Genomic DNA, 21,902 nt, shown 5'->3' on the forward strand with positions numbered 1-21,902 from the left:
ATAATTTGGCTTCAACTTCAATGATATCCAATATTAAACTCCCTTTTCATGAAACCAATTAATTCCTTTTCTTTTTTTCCAAACGGTTTCGAACCCTTTTTTCTCCTTTCTCCTTCGCAATCTAAACCCAAAAGTCTGCGGTTTTCAACCATTTCTTCCCTCTTTTTCCTATGACATGTCTTGTAAAATGAAAATGTAGGTGACCTTATAGGCTTATATGGTTGAATCACTTGATATGTTTCTCATACTAACTTTATACAGTAACTTTTTTCCTTTGATGTGTAGTTTGAACTATTTAACTAGCTCATTGTTTAAATTTTGCTCATTGTTTAGATTTTGTATGATGAGTTCCAACTTTGGTGCATTTTATTCATTGTAGTCTTTATTGAAATGTTATACATAATATATTTAAACATGTCGACAACTAATAATATAATCAACCTGATGCTTATATATGAAAATCGAAACAAACCTGTGCATTGCACGGGTTAGGGTCTAGTTCTTTCAAACATGTGTTAAACATTGGCTAGAGATAAAGATGATGACAATGCCCTAATTTTTGTCTTGATGAGCAACCAAAAAAAAAGCATAAATCAACATGACTTGGTGACCAAGTATGCAAAAATAATTAACTAATAATGTCTTGGAGACAAGCAATGCAAGGTCAATGATAATAATGCATCTTTGAGTACAAGTAAGAAAAAAGTGGTAAAAAGAAAAGACATTTGTACTGTTCATGTACTTTTTACCGTTCATGTACGTTTTTGTAAAAAGACACGCTCAAGCTGTTAGTTATAAAGTTGAGGTCGAGGTTGACAAGCTCAAGTTCAGCATACAAAAGAATGAGAAAATGACAATTTTGCAATTCCTATCAAACAACAAGGGTGTTTATACAAGAATGAACATATGCAAGATATTTAAGGATAAAAGTTGGCTATAAATAGAAGTTTTCTCTCAACAAAGAAAACATGAATTTTACAAACGATCACAAGCCTACAACCAAGTGAATAATTCATCAATCAATCTCAATATCAAATACTCTTACAATGATAGTGGTAAGGGGGATAGAACTCTTTCATCAAATAAACTATAATCTCATTTTTTTTTTACTTTTGGATCATAAGTGCTTTTGTGTGAATTATGATTTTGATGATTTTAAATGCTAATTTCGTACTCATATACTTGAATGATGATTTTGGAAAGGAAAGATGAGATTGTTTCTAATATCTCAAGACAATTATATGTGGCCAGTCATTGAAGTGGAAACTTTGTTCCAATGACAACGAGTACATCAACCGCACCCTTAGTGGTAAAACCACAAGCAGAATGGTCAAAAGAAGAAAACTAAAAGGTATTTCTAAACTCTAAAGCTTAATTATTTCTAACATGTACTTTAAGCAGGGGAAGAGTATGATAGAGTATAGAAAACTAAGTCAAGACCCAATTGAACAAATATTACAGATAATTTTTTTTGATAGACCAAGTGATAGGTTAGACATCAAGGGTAAGAAGATACATCCAATTAGGTTGGGATCTGACTGATTCTCCCATCCTCTACCGTCTATTCAATATATATTATTAAAAAAGGAAAAATAAATACAAGAGGGAGGACTAGGCCAAAACTCTTCAAAAGAATAAAACAAGCCAAGGGAAACAATAATTAGGCAAAGAAATAAAACCCGATGAAAACATAAAAACTAAGTTGTTGAAAATCTTACCATAAAAACTTAGTGGGATAAGATGAAGAAATAAAAGCATAAAAATACAATTAAGTTATAAACCCAAAGAAATATAAATTAAATTTTTAAGTAAATTATTATAAAAGTACAAACATAGTGACGTACACATAATATTATCTACTTAGAGATAACCAAGTTATTTTTTTAACTTTTTTTTCCACCACAAAAAGTAGTTACAGTAATTCTTTCAAAAATAAAAGTAGTTACAATATTTGTTTCCTAACGAAAAAGTAATGACAAAATTTTCCAGTACACATCATAACTACAGGTTTTGTCACCTTTGGACAATCATCGACAGTAGCGCAACGAATATCAACTGCATCGTGAAATAAGAAAATATGTCACTAAAAGTTTGTAAATATTGTGTAAAAGAGAAAACTATAGAGAAATTAAAAATGTTGTAAAAAGTGTCATACGCTTTTCCGATTCAACAAGAAATAGAGAAAGAAAGATCATTAAAACATAAATAAAGAAGATAAATTGAGTCATATTTGTCTTCCTTTGCATGTAATAAAGAATATTCTTGGATCGTTTTATAAGTAAAAAATCAATGCTCCCTCAGCTTTAATTAAATGAATTTAGCACTTAGGAATTACAAGAAGCCATTTATAAAACTTTAATTAATTAATATTGAACACATCTAACCCATATGTTGCGTGTTTTCTTTTACCACATTAAATTTTTATTGAACTTGATTATATTTTAGCCTTTAGTAAAAGATAGTAATGAATGAATAAACAAATATGTGCATCGAATAGGTGATTGATTATTAGTCTATATGGCTAATTAGTTTTCAAGCTAGAGATGGGGTGAATAACTTTTTGAAAAGTTTTTCAGGAGTTTTAATAAAAACCAATTTTAACGTAATCGATTATTGTAATCGTTCTCGAACAATCACAACAATGTACAAAAAAATAAATATATGTGCAATAAGATTTAATCTTAGAATTGAGAGATTCACGATACAAATCTTATTATATACTCAAACTTTAATTAACCTTGAGCAATGTACAAAGCTTTTAGACAATTTCAAACCAAACCTATATGAACAAAATTACTAAGCTATCAAATCAAAACACAATACATGTGAAATTAAAGAGTTGAATAGATTTTGCAATCAATTGATCTAAGCAAATTATTTGAAACCTAATTCAATCAATTAGATTATTTTTCAATGAAAAATAACTTAGATCAACACTAGCAATTGTCTTAACAATTATTCAATTAATCACATGCAATAGTAAAAAGTAAAGAGGATAGGGAATAGAGATAACACCGATATTTTTATAGTAGTTCGCTCTTTCTCGTCATCGCTAGAGCTACGTCTACTCTTCTTGATGAAGTACACCTTCACCAAGGTCATCCACTAAGTAACAAATGTTGATTATAATGTGTTTACAAGAGTTTCTTGAAATTAAACTTAATTCTTCAACTTCTATGCAAACACTCCCCCAAACTCCAAGTAGCCCTTGAATTTGGTGCTCCTTGAATCTTGAAATCCTTGATTACCCGTGCACCCCTTCGAACTCTTCACTAAAGCCTTCAATGCTACGTCCGGTAAACGAATCCCCTTCGACTTCAAGAACGGTTAGAAAGACCTCCAAGACCTTTGGAGGTTGAATGAGATTATTCACTTCACTTTGAAGCCTTGATTAAGCCCAATCAATCTTCTTGAGAGAACCAACTTACAATCCGTACTAGCACCCTACCAAATCAATGTGACTCAATGTACAAAGTGATTCTAAGAAAAAGTGTTTAATCTTGAAGAATTTATGAACAATGAGTTTTTGAGACCTAGAGAGAATAGTTGCAAATGATTTAATGAATTTAGGGTTGTGAGGAGGAGACTATATATAGTGAGGGGTGATAAGACTGAAATTTCGCACAAAAACACCTTGGTGAATCGATTCACTGAATGAGTGAATCGATTCAGACAACAAAAGACAACTTAAGAATGCATGAAGGATGAAACGATTCAGTGTACAAGTGAATCGATTCAAGTGAGCCTAGGATGAAGAATGATATGATTCATCCTTCAGATGAATCGATTCAGTGCAAAATCAGAGAGTTTTATGAGACGATTCAAACATAAATGAGTCGATTCAAAAGATTGTGAATCGATTCATATGTAGTTAGAGACTTAGATGAATCGATTCAGTGTATGATGAGTCAATTCACTATGCTAAAAGATGAACAATGACACTTTTTCACAAGACTCAAGTGAAACCTAGACCAAGACATATAAATGTTGGGTGCTTTTACATGCTAATCATAAGACAACTATTAAAACAATAAATTAAACTAAATAACATCATCAAAAACATAAAAAGTAAATGTGGAGGCTTGAATCTCCCCCTTTTTGATGATGTCAAATAGTTGATGATAGCTCCCCCCGACATATAACACAAAAAAAATGGCAAAACAACAAAAAGAAGAAGAAGAAGGATAAAGGTAAAAAGAAACATCAACATGGAACATCAACATTTCTTTCCCTTTGAAAACGTCAAAAAGAATTATAGCAAAAGTAAGAAAATGAAACAACACAAGTGACACTCGCAATTGAACACAAGTGCAACATGCAAAAGAAGGCACAAAAAGATAATATGCATGTGAAAGACAAGTAACACAATTATTAAATTAAGAAGAAGCTCTTGCTTATTTAAGGCAAGAGGTATCCAAGATACCTAGTTCCCTACAGATCTTGAGAAAAGACTCGGATGGTAGGGGTTTTGTAAAAATATCAGCAAGTTGATTTTGAATCGATTCAAACATAAATGAGTCGATTCAAAAGATTGTGAATCGATTCATATGTAGTTAGAGACTTAGATGAATCGATTCAGTGTACGATGAGTCAATTCACTATGCTAAAAGATGAACAATGACACTTTTTCACAAGACTCAAGTGAAACCTAGACCAAGACATATAAATGTTGGGTGCTTTTACATGCTAATCATAAGGCAACTATTAAAACAATAAATTAAGCTAAATAACATCATCAAAAACATAAAAAGTAAATGTGGAGGCTTGAATCTCCCCCTTTTTGATGATGTCAAATAGTTGATGATAGCTCCCCCCGACATATAACACAAAAAAAATGGCAAAACAACAAAAAGAAGAAGAAGAAGGATAAAGGTAAAAAGAAACATCAACATGGAACATCAACATTTCTTCCCCTTTGAAAACGTCAAAAAGAATTATAGCAAAAGTAAGAAAATGAAACAACACAAGTGACACTCGCAATTGAACACAAGTGCAACATGCAAAAGAAGGCACAAAAAGATAATATGCATGTGAAAGACAAGTAACACAATTATTAAATTAAGAAGAAGCTCTTGCTTATTTAAGGCAAGAGGTATCCAAGATACCTAGTTCCCTACAGATCTTGAGAAAAGACTCGGATGGTAGGAGTTTTGTAAAAATATCAGCAAGTTGATTTTGAATCGATTCAAACATAAATGAGTCGATTCAAAAGATTGTGAATCGATTCATATGTAGTTAGAGACTTAGATGAATCGATTCAGTGTATGATGAGTCAATTCACTATGCTAAAAGATGAACAATGACACTTTTTCACAAGACTCAAGTGAAACCTAGACCAAGACATATAAATGTTGGGTGCTTTTACATGCTAATCATAAGGCAACTATTAAAACAATAAATTAAGCTAAATAACATCATCAAAAACATAAAAAGTAAATGTGGAGGCTTGAATCTCCCCCTTTTTGATGATGTCAAATAGTTGATGATAGCTCCCCCCGACATATAACACAAAAAAAATGGTAAAACAACAAAAAGAAGAAGAAGAAGGATAAAGGTAAAAAGAAACATCAACATGGAACATCAACATTTCTTCCCCTTTGAAAACGTCAAAAAGAATTATAGCAAAAGTAAGAAAATGAAACAACACAAGTGACACTCGCAATTGAACACAAGTGCAACATGCAAAAGAAGGCACAAAAAGATAATATGCATGTGAAAGACAAGTAACACAATTATTAAATTAAGAAGAAGCACTTGCTTATTTAAGGCAAGAGGTATCCAAGATACCTAGTTCCCTACAGATCTTGAGAAAAGACTCGGATGGTAGGGGTTTTGTAAAAATATCAGCAAGTTGATTTTGAATCGATTCAAACATAAATGAGTCGATTCAAAAGATTGTGAATCGATTCATATGTATTTAGAGACTTAGATGAATCGATTCAGTGTATGATGAGTCAATTCACTACGCTAAAAGATGAACAATGACACTTTTTCGATTGCGCCGTATCGGATGTCTGCATCGGAGTTGGGTGAATTGAAGAATCAGTTGGAAGAGTTGCTTGAGAAGCAGTTTATTAGACCGAGTGTTTCACCGTGGGGTGCTCCAGTGTTGTTGGTTAAGAAGAAAGATGGAAGCATGAGGTTGTGTATGGATTATCGGCAGTTGAACAAGGTGACGATTAAGAATCGGTATCCACTTCCAAGGATTGATGATTTGATGGATCAGCTAGTGGGTGCAGAGGTGTTTAGCAAGATTGATTTGAGATCAGGATATCATCAGATTAGAGTAAAGGCGGAAGATATATCCAAAACTGCGTTCCGAACGAGGTATGGACACTATGAGTATTCTGTGATGCCATTTGGAGTATCTAATGCGCCAGGTGTCTTTATGGAATACATGAATAGAATATTTCATCCTTATCTGGACCGTTTTGTGGTGGTGTTCATAGATGATATTTTGGTGTATTGAAAGTCCGAGGAAGAGCATGCTGAACATTTGAGGATTGTGTTGTAAGTCTTGAAAGAGAACCAGTTATGTGCCAAGTTGTCTAAGTGTGAGTTTTGGTTGGAGGAAGTGAGTTTCCTTGGTCATGTGATTTCTAAGGGTGGTATTTCTGTAGATCCTTCCAAGGTTGATGCAGTGTTACAGTGGGAGTCTCCTAAGTCTGTTTTTGAGATTAGAAGCTTTCTTGGTTTGGCCGGTTACTATCGGAGGTTCATTGAGGGATTCTCTAAGTTGGCGTTGCCATTGACGCAGTTGACTCGGAAAGGACAAGCTTATGTTTGGGATGCCAAGTGTGAGAAGAGTTTCCAAGAGTTGAAGAAGAGGTTGACTTCAGCTCCGGTGTTGATTTTGCCAAATCCGAAGGAATCGTTTGTTGTGTATTGTGATGCTTCTAAGATGGATCTTGGTGGTGTGCTTATGCAGAATCGTCAGGTTGTAGCTTATGCTTCAAGGCAGTTGAAAGTGCACGAGAAGAATTATCCGACTCATGATTTGGAATTGGCAGCCGTTGTGTATACATTGAAGATTTGAAGGCATTATCTGTATGGTTCTAAGTTTGAGGTGTTCAGTGACCACAAGAGTTTGAAGTATCTGTTTGATCAGAAAGAGTTGAATATGAGGCAGAGGAGATGGTTGGAATATCTTACGGATTTTGATTTTCAGTTGAGTTATCATCCCGGAAAGGCTAATGTTGTTGCGGATGCTTTGAGTAGAAAGACTTTGCATATGTCTGCTTTGATGGTTAAAGAGTTGGAATTGATTGAGCAATTTCGAGACTTGAGTTTGGTTAGTGAGTTGACACCTGATGGTGTGAGGTTGGGTATGTTGAAGTTGACAAGCAATATTTTGGAAGAGATCAAGAAGGGTCAGAAGGAAGATTTGGAACTCGTGGACCGAGTGACGTTGGTTAATCAAGGTAAAGGTGGAGACTTTAGATTGGATGAGAATGGTGTTTTGATGTTTCGTAATCGAGTTTGTGTGCCGAATGTGTTTGAGCTCAAGAGGCAAATTTTGGACGAAGGTCATAGAAGTAGTTTGAGTATTCATCCAGGAGCAACTAAGATGTATCAAGATTTTAAAAGGTTGTTTTGGTGGCCTGGAATGAAGAAGGAGATTGCTGAGTTTGTTTATGCTTGTTTGGTTTGTCAGAAATCGAAGATTGAACATCAGAGACCGTCGGGTTTGATGCAACCATTGTTTGTGCCAGAGTGGAAATGGGATAGCATTTCTATGGATTTCGTTGGAGCGTTGCCTAAGACTAGTAAGGGTTTTGATTCGATTTGGGTGATTGTTGACCGGTTGACGAAGTCATCGCATTTTGTTCCTATCAAGACTGGTATGTCGGTAGCGAAGTTGGTTGAGATCTACATTGAGCAGATTGTTAGATTGCATGGTATTCCTTCTAGTATTGTGTCAGATCGGGATCTGAGGTTTACTTCTAAGTTTTGGGAAGGTTTGCAAGCTGCTTTGGGAACTAAGTTGAGATTGAGTTCTGCTTACCATCCTCAGACCGATGGGCAGATGGAGAGGACTATTCAGAGTTTGGAGGATTTGTTGAGAGCTTGTGTGTTAGAGCAAGGTGTTGGTTGAGACGAATGTTTACCGTTGATTGAGTTTACTTACAACAACAGTTTTCATGCTAGTATCGGAATGGCACTGTTTGAGGCCTTGTATGGTCGGAGGTGTAGGACACCGTTGTGTTGGTTTGAGTCCGGAGAGAGTGCTTTGTTAGGACCGGAAGTTGTGCAAGAAACTACGGAAAAGGTTAAGATGATTCAGGAGAAGATGAAGGCGTCTCAGAGTAGACAGAAGAGTTATCATGATAAGAGGAGGAAGGATATTGAGTTTCAAGTTGGTGATCACGTGTTTTTAAGGGTGAATCCTATGACCGGAGTTGGTCGTGCTTTGAAGTGTAGGAAGTTGACTCCTCGTTTTGTTGGACCGTTTGATGTCATTGAGAAGGTTGGGGTTGTAGCGTATCGGATTGCGTTACCACCGTCTTTGTCGAATCTTCATAATGTGTTTCATGTGTCTCAGTTGAGGAAGTATGTGCATGATGCGTCTCATATGATTCAAGTGGATGAATTGGAAGTAAGGGATAATTTGACGGTTGAGACTTTGCCGGTTAGGATTGAGGATCGTGAGTTGAAGCGTTTGCGTGGCAAATAGATTGTTTTGGTCAAAGTGATTTGGGTTGGACCAACGGGTGAGAGTGCCACTTGGGAGCCGGAGAGTAGGATGAGGGTTTCGTATCCGGAGTTGTTTCCTTCAGGTAATTTTCGAGGGCGAAAATTCTTTTTAGGGGGGGAGAGTTGTAAGAGCCCGATTTTTAGCTAGATTTATTTTAATTACTTTTATTATGTGTTTGTGTGTGATTATTTGTGCTTGTGTGTATTTAATTGTCGTCGGGTGCATTTACGTGGATTACCGTATTAGAAGGGTATTTTAGTCATTTGACGGGTAAGGGTAAAATGGTAATTTTGGTGAGAATTATTTTAATAATTAGTGAGAACCCTTATTTTACTAAGTTACTAAGGTAGTGATTAGATTTTACCGTTGGTGACATTTTACCGTTATTAATTGAAATATCGTTTGGAGTGTAGTAATATTTTTGGTTTGAATAGAAATGGGTTAAGCCCACTAGAAACTAAATTAAGCCCATTAGTGGAGATAACACTAGGGTTGTGTTAGAAGAACCAATTCATTCATTTCACAAACATTTCTAGAGAGAGGTAGAGAGAGAAAGAGGTGAAGAGAAGAGCAAAAGGGTTTTGGAGAGAAGAGCTTGAGGAATCAAGATTGGGTGAGCTTAGGAGCTAAAGTGAAGCCTAAGTTGGGATTAATCTTTATCTAAGGTAAGGGGGTTAGTCTTTATCATAATCATTTGGTTAATTCTTTTTCTCTTGATTCTATGCATAATTGATTATGAGAATAAGTGATTATCATGAACCCAATATTTGGAATTCGTGCTTATGTTGTAGAGATATGTTTGGATATGTTAATTTGATGTTAAATGAATGGTTGATGATGAAATTGCAAGTTCATGATGTATGAAAATGGGTAGTTTGTAAATTATGCTCAATTGGTGAATTATGCATGGTTGTTGATGAATTGTGATATGTTTCATGATCAATAGATGTTGTTGTTGTTAAGTGATGTTATGAATGCTAATTCATGGCTTGGGTATGCATGATTCATAATTTTGTTGTTGTGAAATAAGTTGTTGTTGTTAGTTTGGTGAAAATGGATAATTATGTGTTTTGCTCAATTGTTGGATTGGGATATTGTGTTGTTGAATTATGGTTGAATTCATGTCTAAATGAAGTGTTGTTGAAGTAGATATGTTGTTGTCCTTGAATGATATCATGAGTATTCCATTTTATGAAATAAGTTGTTTGTATTGGTGAAGTTGTGCTAGATGTTCAAGTGAAGAACCCAAAGTGAAATTTGATATACAAAGTTGTTGACTGAGTTGTCTATGTGATTGGATGAGTTAAACTTGGTGGAATTTATGTTTTTATGTTATGGTTACGTTAGTCGAGTCGTTTTGGAAGAAAACGGGAGTTTCGTTTGAAAATTCAATTGTTAACCGTTTTGGAAAGTGAGTGTTTGTGTGAGGTTTGTAAAATGAATTTGAGGTTGTTAAAACTGGGATTTTTCTGTGCATTATGATAGTGCTAAGTGTTAGGAGCATGTAGGCGAAAACGGCATCGAAAACGGATTAACAGTTTGATTTTTATGCGCGAAAACGTAGAAGTTGAAAATCTGATGTTGTCTGTCAAACCACAATCGTGCCACGATTCGGGGCCAACGTGCCACGATTTTGACCAGGTTTTCAGCCTGTCTGATTCTGGAAAAATCGTGCCACGATGGGAAACCAATGTGCCACGATGCTGTTTGACCAAAAACCTTAAAAATGCAATTTTCTTCGCTCCAATTGGTTCCAAACTTTTTCCTAAGTGTAGGGACTTTATCCAAATCATCTAGGGGTGTTTTTATGAAAGAATTAACCTTGTGAAAAGGTGGTCTAGTGAATCTTTATGTCGTATTGTCTTATGAATTGTTGTGACCATTCTTGTACGACTAAGTGGAATTGTGTGAATGATATTGTTGATTGTTGATAATCAAGTTGTTGTGTGATGATGAATACTATGATTTAATTGTGTGTGGGCATGTTTTCTTGGTAATGCAATGTTGTGGAGATAATCAATATAATTGGGTGTTGTCCTATATATTGAGTTGAGATTGAGAATTGTTGTCGCATTATCGAGTCATTACACATGTCCATGCATCATAGTCGTTGTTGCTGTAAAAGGGATGACTCTTTTACTTTGAAATTATTGTAAGGCAGGTGTGAGCCCTTACAATCGATGTGCAAGTGGCATCGAAAGGTGACGACCTTGTTGAGATTTGGTACCGCATGCATTTATGTGTCCATAAGTGCATATCATAGCATGAGTCCTATGTGAATTATGTGATTGGTGATGTAACGCCCTCTTTGAAATATTTGATTTATTTGATTGTTTTAATAAGTTTAGAATATATTTATATGATTATGTGATTTATTAAGTGACTTATTTTATTATTTAATGAAATAGGATTTGAAAATAAAATAAGATTAAAGTTGTGGGGGCTGTTTTGGAAATTAGATGAGTAATATTTTGTTATGTTATATGTTGGTATTTATTAGTACAATATATATGTTATTTGGTTTAGAAATATATATGTTATTTGTTATAGAAATATATTTGTTATAGAGATATATTTGTTATTTCTTATAGAAATATTTTATATTATATATATATATATATATATATATATATATATATATATATATATATATATATTAGAATAGAATATTGAGACTTGTAGGGCATATTTGGAATTAAGAGAAAATAAGCAGGTTAAGGATTTAAATAAAAGAAGAGAGTTAGAATTAGAAAATAAGGATTACGTGCAAACTGCTTTTGGGAGAAAGTGAGAAACTAAGAGAAGTGAGAAGTTAGAGAAAAACAAGAGAAGAGAAGAACCAAGAGGAAAGGCTGCCGATCGTTAATCTTAAGGTAAGGGTGGGACTAACATTCAATAATCTTGAGTCTATAATTCTGAAAATTGTATTTAACATGTTGTAGGTTTAGTTTTTGAGAATTTGAGAATTAGGGTTAAGAGTGATGATTGTGATGATTTTGAATGAAAGTGAAGTTGAATAGTATAGGTTGCTTTTTCTGATTTTTCTTTTCATCTCTGCCCCGAATTTGAAATGAAATCCGGTATTGATAGGTCCAGAATTGGTCTTAGGTGTAAACACGAAAGTTGTAGGTATGGATGTCAGCTTTCTAATGTTGTTGGTCTGACGTCAAAACGATTTATAGAACTTGAGTTATGGTCAATTTACTGCACGTAGGTCACAATGAATAATTGAATATGATTGATGAATTAGTATATGTATGTATATGTTGTGAATACGATATTGTCCATGATTGATGAAGTGTTATATGTATATATGATGATGTTTTAAGATGTTGATGATTGAATAAGATGTGATACATTGTTTATGTGCATTACTTGAGATATTATTGAATATTTAAGATGTTGAATTGCAATTGATATTTTTATGTCTTGCTGTTGATGTAATCTGCCTATGCTGCTATTGTTATTTAGCTAAGTTGCATGAGTCAGTCTAAGTTGATTAAGATGTTGATAATGATGTTCCAAATTATTGGACTATTTAAGCGGTCGTTGTATTAAGATGTTTAAGAGGTCGAGTCCATGCATTAGCATTCAGCGATTGGGGCTTGATGCTCCGGAAGTATAATAATACTCAAATAGCGATTGGGGCTTGATGCTTCGGAAGTATAATAATACTCAAATAGTGATTGGGACTTGATGCCCCGTATTGGTACCACATGCATATAAGAGGTCTAAGTTGCATAGTCGAGTTGAAGTTGCATTGTCGATTCAAAGTCGTTGTTGATGAATTATCATCCATGAGTTGTTAAGTTGTTGTTGAGTTGTCTTCTATCCATGTGTAGTTAATGAAGTACTTATGAATAATTATGATTATGACATTGTTATGTTGTTTGTGATATTGATTATGATGATGTTATGATATTGTTATATGTGATGAATATGATGTTTATGTTGTTATAAAATGATGTTTATGATGTGATGATTATGTTGTTATATATGATGAATATGATGTTAATGATGATTAGAAGTTGATTGATGATTTAATGAAGTATTACATGAAGTATTATTATTACTAAGTGATGAAGTTTAAGTTGTTAAATGTAATTGATGAATTATATGCTTAATATTATTATTTGTGAAATCTCACCCCTTCTATGTTGCCCACCATGGGTAACTTGCAGGTAACCAAAAATAGTTGATGTCGTGTGAGGTTTCTCCCTCGTGTGTCTTAGGTGCTCTGATACGTAACGGGATGGGAATTTTGTTGTTGCTTTCTATTCCTTACGTATTGCTTAATGAAGTTTATGACTATGTTTTTAGATTGGATTTTTATGTGACATTTACAAAGAGGCCTTCGTGCCAAAGACTATCTATGTTAATGAATTTAATCCGCTGCAAAGTTTGAAATAATATGTTGATGATTTTTGGAAGGATGATTAGTTAATTATCTCATTTATTATATTTTAGAAGTGTTGTAACGCCCTCTCTAATTATTTGATTATTTTAAATGAGTTTAGAATATACTTATATGATTTGTGTGATTTATATGATTTATTTTGATGAGTGATATTTTGTTATGATATATGTTATATATGTTATTTGATTTAGAAATATATATGTTATTTGATTTAGAAATATATATATGCTATTTGATTTAAAAATATAATATATGTTATTTGGTTTAGAAATGTATATATGTCATTTGTTATAGAAATATATACACGATTTGTTGCAGAAATAAATGTGATTTGTTATAGAAATAAATGTTATTTATTGTAGAAATATGTATGATTTGTTGTAGAAATATATGTCATTTGCTATGGAAATATAAATGATTGTTATGGAAATATATATATATATATATATATATATATATATGTTATAGAGATATAATTGTTATTTATTATTGTTATAGAAATATTTTATATATATATATATATATATGTATATATTAGAATAGAATATTAATATTTGGATTTAAGAGAAAAATAAGTAGGTTAAAGATTTATATAAATAGGAGAGACCTAGTTTAGAAAAACATAACGTACGTACGACCAGTTTTGGAAAAAGGGAGAAAAGCCAAGAGAAGAGGGAGAGACCTAGAGGGGCTGCGATTTCTTGATTATAAGGTAAGGGTGAGACTAACTTTGCAATTCTATTAAGTATGTGAATCAATGGTTAAGTTTAACATGAATTAGGATGAGTTTAAGAAGAATCGGAAATTAGGTCAAATTGATAGAATTGATGATTAAACGGTGGAAACTTGTTAAAAAGATGTAGAAACTGTCCTTAGACCTTAGATAATGATTTAGATGAATTCTGGAATTGAAATTAGGCTTAGAACCTTGTTAGATGATGATTTTCGTGTAGAAAGTGCATCATGTCCGAGCCTAGATTCATCGCTCGCCACGGCGAGCTATGATCCTCGCCTCGCGAGCGATGATCTTCATCGCTCGCCACGCGAGCCTTCCCCTTCGCCTCGCGAGTGTTTTGGTATTGCTCGCCATTGCGAGCAACCTTACTCGCCATAGCGAGCTTAGGCAGAGAGCATGTTAGATTTTGTGTTTCGACCTTTTGAGTTGAACCTTAGATGCCTTTGAGTACCTTTAGGTGCCTACTATTGATTAGAGAATGATTTAGAACGAGATTGAACCTAGAACAACCTTAGTTGGAAAGTTGGCTTGTACTCGCCACGACGAGCAGATGCTCTCGCCTCGCGAGCACTTCCAGAATTGAGTGTTTTTAGTGCATTGTGAGACTTGAGTTGCTTGGATTGGTTAGAAATGAACTTTAGGTACATAGTGTGACCTATTAAAGATAATGATTGTGAATTGTGAAGCTATATTGAAATGCTAAGTGTTTATAATGTGATTTATTGATTGATTGCATTACTTGAATTATTATTGAATGATCAGGAAGTTGTTGAAAATGAATTGGTAATAAGCTGTTGATATAATCTGATTATGCTGCTATTGTTATTTAACTAAGTTACATGAGTTGTTGTTGATTATCATTTGATATTGTTATATCCTGAGATGTTTATGTGTCGCCTATGTTGCTGTTGTTGGTTAGGTGAAATATTTATATGCCTTATGTGGAAGATGTTTGATGTTTAAGTTGTTGATGCTTCACATTAATATTGTTATGTTGTGAATTGCAATTGATATATTGATATCTCTCTATTGTTGTGTGATTTGACTGTGCTACTGCTGTTATTTAACTAAGTGCATGATGTCTATATATATATTATGAAATGATGACGTTTAGCTCCAAATTATTGGATGCATGATGATATGTTGATTACGATGATTACGGTGGTTTGTTGTTAAGAGTCCATGCATAGCATTTCATTGAGCTTTGTCCTCACCACGATTAGGAGCTTTGTCCTCCGCACGTTTTAGGAGCTTTGTCCTCCGCACGATAAAAGTATATTAATACTTATGATGACGATTGGTACCACATGCATATAAGTGTCTAAGTTGCATTGTCGCATATGTCGAGTCAAGGTCGTTGTTGATGAATTATCATCCATGAGTTGTTAAGTTGTCGATGAATTATCATCCATGAGTTTGTCGAGTTGTGTTCTACCCATGTGTTGTTAAAGAAGTACCTGCGAAGATTATACGATGTGAATTATATGATGTTGACTAAAATATTGCTATGTTGTTTAACATGTTGATTATGATATTGTTATGTTGCTATGTTGTTTAACATGTTGATTATGATACTGTTATGTTGCTACGTTGTTTAAGATATTGATTATGATATTGTTACGTTGCTATGTTGTTTAAGATAATGATTATGATATTGTTAAGTTGTTATGATGTTGTGTATAATTGTTACTATTAAGTGATGAATATGTTGTTCAATATATGATTAATATTATTAAGTGAATATTATGTTATGTTATTGATGATGATCGAATGTTGTGATTACTTGGTAATTGTTTATCAAAGATGCTATGATGTTTAAGATGATATTGTTTAAGATGTTTATGTTTAAGATTTATGATGTTGATTTTGGTGTTAGTATGTGTTGATTATATTTTCATAAGATGATGAATACGTTGTTGTTATATTAATACAAGAAGATGAATATGTTGTTGTTATATTATTATATTATGAAGAGATGATGTATATATAATTATTATTATTATTAAGTGAATATCATGCTATGTTGTTGTTATATTATTATATTATGTTGAGATGATGTATATATAATTATTATTATTATTAAGTGAATATCATGCTATGTTGTTGTTATATTATTATATTATGAAGAGATGGTGTATATATAATTATTATTATTATTAAGTGAATATCATGCTATGTTGTTGTTATATTATTATATTATGACGAGATGATGTATATATAATTATTATTATTATTAAGTGAATATCATGTTATGTTGTTGTTATATTATTATATTATGACGAGATGATGTATATATAATTATTATTATTATTATAAGAAGATGTTTATGTTATGATGTAGATAATTATTACTATTAATAAGAGATGATTATATTGTGTTGTTTTAAAGTTATTAGTGATGATGATTACATGATGATATCTATGAGTTGTTAAGTGTACTTGATGATGTTTATATTAAATTGATAAGTTGTCTTTTATTAATGAATTGATAATGAAATGTTTGATGAATAATTATTATTATGAATTAATGATGTTGTTATGTTGTATATGAATTAGGATTAAGATGTTGTTATGCTATATATGAACTATGACTATGATGTGATGATCTATGTTTGTTACGATTTGGTTAATATGTGTTAAATGATAATTAGAAGTTGGTTGAGTTATTAAGAATTATTACATGAAGAATTATTATTACTAATAGATGAAGTTATTTGTGTTGTTAAATATAATTATTGAATTATATGCTTGATATTATTGTTTTGTGAAATCTCACCCCTTCTGCTTGAAAATGTTGCTCTTCGTATGAGTAACTTGCAGGTATTAATGATTAGTAGGAGTGGTGGCTCAAGTGTCTTTAGGTGCTCTGATACGTAACGGGATGGGAATTTGTTATTGCTTTCTATTCCTTACGTATTGTTTCTGAAGAGTTATGACTATGTTTTTAGAATGGATTTTTATGACATAATTGTAAAGAGGCTTTAGTGTCAAAGACTGTTTTGATTATTGAATAATTTCCGCTGCGAAGTATTAAAGACTTTTTAGTTATTGAATTTTAAAGGATAAATAGTTATTTATACAGTTTATGATTTTAAGAAAAGAATGTGACATTCCGTTTAGGTGAATTACTCTGATTAAATAAATGAAATTTTCACGTTGGGAAAACGGGGTGTTACAAGTGTAGCATTCCGTTATATGTTGTTTACTCTAATAAATATTTATGAAATTTTTAAGTTGGGAAAACGGGGTGTTACAGGTGATGAATTGAGATGAATGAATGTTGCTAATGATTGTCTATGAATGATGTTGTGAATGAATATTTATGATTGGATAATTATTCATGTGATTGATATATGTGGATATGAACTATCAAGTTGTGATATAAGTACTTATGCATGACTATTATTATTCAAGTACATGATATTATTTGTTTTGATTATTATCTGGATTATGATAATGTAATGCTTACCCCTAGTGGTTTTAACCGCCTACTTGCCTGTATGGGTGAGTAGACGTTGTGCAGGAGTAGTGCTCGGTGAGTCTTTGCGTGGGATATCGGGAGCTTTCTCCAATATCGGGTCGTGTCGGCTCTGATCTAGGCTTGTCGTGTCGGTCTAGATTAGGTTGTTTGTATCTTCCGTTGGATTATGATTTTGTTGATGACTACCCGTATGTTTGGGTTTTGAGATTTACCTTTGAGACATGATTTATTTGCTCATGGCATGTATATATTTGATCACTCTGATTTGTATTCCGCTGTAACTGTTGAGGTTTACATACATGTCTATCAGTTTTTGAATTTTGAATAAGACGTAATCTCTATTTCTTGAATAAATGTATTATTCGCATGTTTAATTGCTTTAATAGAAATAGGAGCGTTACACCCGACATATAACACAAAAAAATGGCAAAACAACAAAAAGAAGAAGAAGAAGGATAAAGGTAAAAAGAAACATCAACATGGAACATCAACATTTCTTCCCCTTTGAAAACGTCAAAAAGAATTATAGCAAAAGTAAGAAAATGACACAACACAAGTGACACTCGCAATTGAACACAAGTGCAACATGCAAAAGAAGGCACAAAAAGATAATATGCATGTGAAAGACAAGTAACACAATTATTAAATTAAGAAGAAGCTCTTGCTTATTTAAGGCAAGAGGTATCCAAGATACCTAGTTCCCTACAGATCTTGAGAAAAGACTCGGATGGTAGGGGTTTTGTAAAAATATCAGTAATACCTAAGGCTGACGAGGGCGGGGAGTGGTCGTCGGTGCACAAGGCATGACAATGAGCGGCTCCCGACAGCTTCTAGAGGAACCGAATCACATCGGAATGAGAGGGATCCGGAGGCCGTGTAGGTATGGGACTACATGGTTGAAGGTAGGCTTATAAGAATTGTTTGGTACTACCTATATGAACAAGATGCATCTTCTTTTCGGTAGCTCAAACCATAAGAACTTCACAGTTAAGTGTGCTTGACTTGGAGCAATTTTGGGATGGGTGACCTTCTGGGAAGTTTCACGGAAAGCGTGCGAGTGAGGAGAAGACACGCTGAAAAGACTTGTGTTGGTTTGTGGGGTCAGTCGGCAATTCTGAAAGCAGTATGGGATGTTACAGAATCTCAATATGTTTAGTCCTTGAATGTAAAACAGGGTTTTTGGTGAGATTAATAGCACTAGTGTTATCATAAGGCTGAGACACACAAGTAAAATACGTTTTTGCCCCCTTGGCAGTTAACTGCCGAGAAATTCAAAAACCGGTTGCAGTTAACTGCCATGAAATATGTTTCATCAGATGAAACAGTCACCTGCTCCCCCTACACACCATTTCATCATCAACTTCCATTCCACTTTCATCCAATCCCCAAATCCAATATTTTTTTCATCAAATCTTGCTTCAAAATCATTCAAGCATCAAGCATAGGAGCTATTAGCACACTTTTGGCGTAAAAAAAAAATCAGGTATTGAGTATTTTAATCCGTTTATTTTTAGCATTTGTTATGGGTTTCAACGTCAGTTACGTAGAACCCTGTCCATGTTGAAGCTTCTAAATATGTTGACTCCGGTGTTGATGGAGATTCCGTCCATGTTGAAGCTTCTAAATATGTTGACTCTGGTGTCCTCCCACATCAAGCCACCGAAGTTGACACGGCTAGGTTTTTTTTTCAAACGACGTTAAGTCGAAAGATAGAGAAGAATTGCTTGAGTGGGCACGTCATCAAGCAAAAAAGGCGGGATTTACAATTGTTACACAAAGATCAAGCTTGATCAATCCAATTTTCCGCCTAGTGTGTGAAAGGAGTGGTGCTCACAAAGTGCCGGAAAAAAAAAAAAAACCAAAGCATGCGACAACGGGCTCAAGAAAATGTGGGTGCTTGTTCATGGTTAGTGGATATCAAAGTAGGCAAACAAAAGAATGGTGTCATACCCCAAATTTGATCCGTTTGAAATCTTTTATCCGTTTCTTTTACCATTTAAAACTCGTTTTTGTGTCGTCTTTAATTATTAAAAAAAAACTGTCATCTTGCATTTAAGTCTCTGCTTGCTTTTTACAACAGTTAAAATCACTTCATCTGTTTTTTTTTTTTTTTATAACTTTTAGACGCATTTTATATTTAAAAGTTTTAGTCATAACAGTCAAGTCATTTTAAAAGGTCTAATTGTATTTTAAAAGTCGCGTTTTTTTTAATCATTTCAGACAAAATTTCGGCAGGGAGGATACTTTGAAGTACCTCATGTCAGATTTCGAAGGGACTTTTTTTTTTTTTTATTATTAATTAATATTTTTTTTTATTTTATTTGTTATTTTTTATTTGTTATTTTTTTTGTTTATTATTATTTTATTTTACTAATTTTTTAAAAAAAAAAAACAAAGAAAGGAAAGTCACTCACGTAACTTTCTTTCTTCTTTCCTCTTTTCTTTTTTTTTCTTATTATTTTTATTTGTTAAGTCTTTATCCCCAAGTCTCCAACAGGGGTATTTTGGTCTTTGATATGTACCGGAGCCAACCCTATTTGGTCACTATAAATACACTGTCCAATCATTGGGAAGAGGGTCTGAAAATTCACTGTAGCCGCGTCAGAATCGGAGTCAAATCAGTCCCTCAAATCAATACAAACACTTTCCCATTTCTCTCTCATTCCAAATACGAATCAAATACCAAAAATCACAAAAAATATGAACATCACCAACAACACTCATGAATATTCATGAATAGTCCTCATAACTTTTTTTTTTCTTCCAGAAATCAACATAAACACCACAAATCCACAAAACCAACTCAAATCAACACATAACACAAACAAATCGAAACCGAACTGGAAGAGAAGAAGAACGCATCTGTTCCTCATATCAACAACAACTCGGATCGAGCAAGATCAAGGAGAGGTAAAAGAAACGAACCGAACCGGAGCAAAAAGGGAAGCAAATCGGACCGGATTCGAGCTAGATCGGAGGAATTTAGCAAGAAGGAAGTGAATCCGAGCTTAAAGTAGTAGATCCGGTCTTCTCCGTTTTGAAACCGAAGGTAATTTCACTCAAACTTTCTTTGCTAGATCTAGCTCAAATCTCTCTACCCTTTTTAAAAATAACACCGGATTTGTATAGAGGAGAAGGAGAAGAAGCTTTTGATGTAAAAAAATTTCAAAAAAAAATAAAAAAAAAAGCTCCGACGCGGCGGCGCTATGGCCGACCACCGCGCCGGAGCAGCTCCGGCCACCCCTCCTCATCTTCTCCGGTGACGTTTTTTAGAGAGAAGGGAGAGCTTCTCTCTCTAAGTTTAACTTAGAGAGAGAAGGATTGTTTGATTTATGTTGTTTTTTTAGTGAAACCACTTTATATAGCCTCGTCATTTTATTTTAATTCCATGTGTGTTGTTCCATCATATTGTCGTGTATGACTATAGCTAGGCCGTCAGATCGTAGATCTAACGGCCGATGATGCATTTCGTATGTGGTTGAGTGTTTGTTTCTTTTGTGTGGAATACTGCGTGCCTGCTGTTGAACCGTCAGATTGTTGATCTGACGGTCATTGTGCTTCCAGTATATCCTTCCTTTTTTCTGTTTATTTTTAAAACCGTTGGATCTTAGATCCTATGGCTGTGATGAGATCTTGGGATTCAGATCTGGACCTCTGGATTCATCCAACGGTCCAGATTAGATCCTGCTGAGCCAATATTTTTTTATTTCTTATTTTTAATTGTCTTTATTTTTAAATACTGTTTTTTACACTTTTTTGACATTTTTGTGTTTAGAAAAAATTCCAAAAATATTGTTCTCACCATTTTAATTTTCTCTAATTTTTAAAAATCTATCCTATTTGTTTTCTTTTAAATTTTTTTGTTTATTTCTTATATGATGATCTTAATTGTTGCTTGTCTTAATTCCTTGCTTTTTATTACTTATGTCTCATTCACCATTATATTTCTTATTTTACTAACGATTTAATTTTTGTCTTGAATCATAGCATGTACATTTAATTTTCTCATTATTTTGTTTTGTCATTGATTTAGTGTGTATAAATAGGGAATTGATGTAATTTTATTTCTTCCATTTTTATTTTGGCATAAAGGCCTTAGGGTTGTATTTAGGAATTGATGTAATAATGTAGGTAACATAAGCACCGACACTTGCACCGACACTACCACAATTTATTTATCGCTTTACGTTCGCTTTTACGACGTTACGTTAGTTTTCACCGTTGGTTAGAAAAATCATTTTTCTCAAAAAAAACAAATATGCAAAACTTCAAAATCATTTTCTTAATAACTTTTTTCCTTTATTTCTTAATCAAACTTTCAATTAACCTCACTCATTTCTTTTATCTCATGCCTTGAGGCCTCTTTCTCTTCTTAAAACCATTTTCAAAAATCTTAAAATCAACCTAACCCACCAAAGAAATTTTTTAGTGGAACTACGTCGGTTTTGATCCCTTTCCCAAAAAAGGGTACGTAGGCAGAGGACTTGTCCTTCCAAATCAAATAAAAATAACCAAAAACATACTTCTTCTCCCTCCATTCTTTCACTTAGATTTTAGGTAATAATTTTTCAAGT

The 21,902-nt window shown here is 33.4% G+C and overlaps 1 long non-coding RNA gene across 1 annotated transcript; it reads left to right on the forward strand.

Moving 5' to 3' along the window:
* Positions 1–941: 941 nt before the first annotated feature.
* On the forward strand, positions 942–12,936 carry LOC112422591 (uncharacterized). The gene is made up of 3 exons (XR_003013044.2): positions 942–1,055; positions 1,209–1,351; positions 12,877–12,936. It is a non-coding gene; the product is annotated as an uncharacterized lncRNA (long non-coding RNA).
* Positions 12,937–21,902: the final 8,966 nt, after the last annotated feature.

The sequence above is a fragment of the Medicago truncatula genome, chromosome 6, assembly GCF_003473485.1.
Source record: "Medicago truncatula cultivar Jemalong A17 chromosome 6, MtrunA17r5.0-ANR, whole genome shotgun sequence".
Taxonomy (NCBI): domain Eukaryota; kingdom Viridiplantae; phylum Streptophyta; class Magnoliopsida; order Fabales; family Fabaceae; genus Medicago; species Medicago truncatula.